This window comes from Grampus griseus, assembly GCF_964374135.1.
Source record: "Grampus griseus genome assembly, chromosome: 3".
Classification (NCBI taxonomy): Eukaryota; Metazoa; Chordata; class Mammalia; order Artiodactyla; family Delphinidae; genus Grampus; species Grampus griseus.
Window position 1 is genome coordinate 148519248 of NC_139019.1, and position 4274 is coordinate 148523521.

At 34.4% G+C, this 4274-nt stretch overlaps 1 pseudogene across 1 annotated transcript; it reads right to left on the reverse strand.

Annotated features, from left to right (window-relative positions):
• Window positions 1-3781: 3781 nt before the first annotated feature.
• On the reverse strand, window positions 3782-4274 carry LOC309821270 (large ribosomal subunit protein uL11-like; annotated as a pseudogene). Its single transcript has one exon. The product of its transcript is annotated as a large ribosomal subunit protein uL11-like (transcript).

Below are 4274 nucleotides of genomic sequence, written 5' to 3' on the forward strand. Positions count from 1 at the left end.
ATGAAACACTTAGGTATAAATGTAGCAAAATATGTACCAAATCTGAATGGGGAAAACTATGAAATACTTATGAAAGACCTCAAATACGTAAATAACTGAAGACATACCACATTCATGAATTGGAGCAGTCAACATAATAAAGATGTCAACTCTAAAAATTTATTTATGGATTTATTTTCTATTATCTTCAGTAGCAATTTTTGTAAGTAACTCTAGATCATTCTAAAATATATATGATAAAAAAAAACAAACAACCCAATCCAAAAATGGGCAGAAGACCTAAATAGACATTTCTCCAAAGAAGATATACAGATTGCCAACAAGCACATGAAAAGATGCTCAACATCACTAATCATTAGAGAAATGCAAATCAAAACTACAATGAGGTATCACCTCACACCAGTCAGAATGGCCATCATCAAAAAATCTACAAACAACAAATGCTGGAGAGGGTGTGGAGAAAAGGGAATACTCTTGCACTGTTGGTGGGAATGTAAATTGATACAGCCACTATGGAGAACAGTATGGAGGTTCCTTAAAAGACTAAAAATAGAACTACCATATGACCCAGCAATCCCTCTACTGGGCATATACCCTGAGAAAACCATGATTCAAAAAGAGTCATGTACCACCATGTTCATTACTGCTCTATTTACAATAGCTAGGACATGGAAGCAACCTAAGTGTCCATCAACAGATGAATGGATAAAGAAGATGTGGCACATATATACATTGGAATATTGCTCAGTTGTAAAAAGGAATGAAACTGAGTTATTTGTAGTGAGGTGAATGGACCTAGAGTCTGTCATACAGAGTGAAGTAAGTCAGAAAGAGAAAATCAAATACTGTGTGCTAACACATATATATGGAATCTAAAAAAGATTCTGAAGAACTTAGGGGCAGGACAGGAATAAAGACACAGATGTAGAGAATGGACTTGAGGACACGGGGAGGGGGAAGGGTAAGTTGGGACGAAGTGAGAGAGTGGCATGGACATATATACACTACCAAATGTAAAGTAGATAACTAGTGGGAAGCAGCCGCATAGCACAGGGAGATCAGTTTGGTGCTTTGTGACCACCTAGAGGGGTGGGATAGGGAGGGTGGGAGGGAGACGCAAGAGGGAGGAGATATGGGGATATATGTATATGTATAGCTGATTCACTTTGTTATAAAGCAGAAACTAATACATCATTGTAAAGCAATTATACTCCAATAAAGTTGTTTTAAAAAAAGTAAAATAAAATTAAAAATAAATTTTAAAAATAATAAGAAAAATATAAAACATAAAATGTATATGAAAAGACAAAAGAACTAGAATAACCAAAACCATTTTTTAAAGAAAAATAAAATTGGATGAATCACACTGCCCATTTTTAAGACTTACTATACACAGCTACAGTTATTTATACTGCATTGTATTAGTAATGGGACTGACATATAGATTAAAGGAAGAGAATAGAGACAACAGAAATAGACCCATATAAATAATAGTCAATTGTTTTTTGACAAAGTGAAAATGCATTTCAATGGATAAAAGATAATCTTTTTAAAAAATGGTGTTTGAACAGTGAAACTTGACTTAAACCATATGCCTTATACAAATATAGATCATAAATCTAAGTGCAAAATATGGAAATATGAAACGTTGTGAAGAAAACATAAGAGAAAATTCTTTGTGTCCTGGGGTTAGGCAAAGAGTTCATACACTTGACACCAAAATCACCAAAATCAATGTATAAAAGATTAGTAAATTAGTATTCATCACGTTTTAAAATTTTTGTTCTGCCAAAGACACTTTAAAAAGACAAACTACAGACTGAAGAAAATATTTGCAAATTATATATACCTGACAAAATACTTGTATCCAGAACATATAAAGAGCTCTCAAAACTCAACAGTAGGGGTTTCCCTGGTGGTGCAGTGGTTGGGAGTCTGTGGTAAAGTGGTAAAGCCCACTTTCTCATGGTGTTTCATTTTTTTTGTCTAATGATGGATTTGATTTTCTAATATTTTGTTGAAGATTTTTGCACCTATGTTCATGAGGTATATTGAATTGTAGTTTTCTTGTCTTGTACTGTCTTTGTCTGTTTTTGTATTAAGGTAATGCAGGGTTTGCAAAATGAACTAGGAATTGTTTCCCTCCTCTTTTATATTCTGGAAGAGATTGTGTAAAATTGGTGTTATTTCTTTAAAAATATTTGGTTGCATTCACTGTGAAATCATTTGGGGCTGGAGATTTGTTTTTTCTGGAAGATTTTTAACTACAAATTCAATTTCCTTAATAGTTAGGACTATTCAGGTTATACTTTCATCTTGGGTGAGTTTTGGTAATTTATGGTGTTTGAGGAATTGGTCCATTTAAATTAGTTCATCAAACTTATGTACATAGAGTTGTTTGTATTATTCCTTTATTATCCTTTTAATGTCTGTATGCTTTGTAGTGTTATTCCCTCTTGCATTCATGATATTGGTAATTTGTATTTTCTCTCTTTTTTCTTTTTCAGTTTTTCAAGAAGTTTATCTGATTTATTAATTTGTCAAAGAACCAGCTTTTGGTTTCATTGATTTGCTGTATTGTTTTTTTCTGCTTTCAATTTTATTGATTTTTGCTCTTTATTATTTCTTTCCTTCTGCTTGCTTTGGGTTTATTTTGCTCTTCTTTTTTTCTGGGTGATGGCTTAGATTATTGATCTGAGACATTTATTATCTTATGTTATACACACTTAATGCTGTAAAGTCTCCTCTAAGCACCATTTTAGCTGCACTCCCCAAATTTTTATATCTCATATTTTCATTTCTGTTTAGTGCAAAACATTTTTAAATTTCCCTTGAGACTTTCTCTTTGACACATGGATTATTTCAAAGTTTGCTGTTTAATTTTCAGGTGTTTGGAGACTTGCCCATTATCATTCTGTCACTGATTTCAGGTATAATTCTATTATGGTCAGAGGACATTCTTTATATAATTTTCAATTTGAAAAACTGTGTTCAGGCTTGTTTTATAACTCAGAATATAGTATATCTTGGTAACTCAGGATATAGTCTATCCTAGTAAGTGTTCCAAGTTCAATTAAAAATAATACATATTCTTCTGTAGTTGGGTGGAGTTTTCTATACATGTCAATTAGATCCAGTTGGTTGATGATGTTGTTCAGTTCTTCTATAACAGTGGTTTTCAACTGGTAGTGGTTTTGCCCTTCTTTCTCAGGGGACATTTGTCAATGTCTGGAGATATTTTTGATTGTCAAAACTTGGGGGAAGATGCTGCTGACACGTAGTAGTAGAGACCAGGAATGCTGCTAAACATCTTACAGTCCACAGAACAGCCCATGTCCCCCACAAGAAATAATTATTCGGTCCAAAATGTTAATAGTTCTGAAGTTGAGAAACTCTGTTCTATAGCCTTGCTGATTTTTAATTTGTTTTTTCAATTAAGGAGATAGGAGTGTTTGAGTCTTCAACTACAATTGTGAACTTGTCCATTTCTCCTTTCAGTTCTGTCAGTTTTTGCTTCATGTATTTTGCAACTTTGTTATTAAGTTCATGCACATTTAGGATTGTTATGTCTTCTTAGTCAATTGACCCTTTCAGCCCATGTAACGTCGCTCTTTATCTCTGGTAATTTTCTTTGCTCTGAAGTCTACTTTGTCTGATAATAACATAGTTACTCCAGCTTTCTTTTGCTTAGTGTTATCATGATGCATCTTCTTCCATCTCATTACCTTTTTTGTTGTTGTTGTCAAATAATCCTTTAGTGAAATATTTTCCTTTGTAGTTTTTAACTGGCTGTGCATTCTACTGTACCATTGTTGATGTCATCTATGATGCCATGAGGATGAAGGCCATCAAATCACAGCTCATTGACTAGTCAGTCCCCAGCACCTCTTTAATGTTTCTAGAGAGTTCTCTAGCTAAAGATCAGTGCTGCATCTGTCAAGCAATGTTGACAATGTCATCAAAAGTGATATTTCCACTGTGCTTACTGTTTGTCTGCTTCTTTCTCTCTCTGGGTGGTTCCTTGAGGACTTTGGTGGTCAGAGCAGAGGCAGAATGTACTACTTCAATCTGGGCCTCTTTGTTCTGAATGGTTTCTCTATAATCCTTAGACCCTTCCAGTAACCAGTTGTCTTGGTGACGTCATCACTAACATTTTTTGGAGACAGATCCAGCAGGATGATTTTGGGGGCCAGGGAAGACGTGGCACTGACTTCCTCACAGGTGTACCTGAGGTTCATGACTTTGATCTCATTGAGGTCACACTTGGGTTGCAT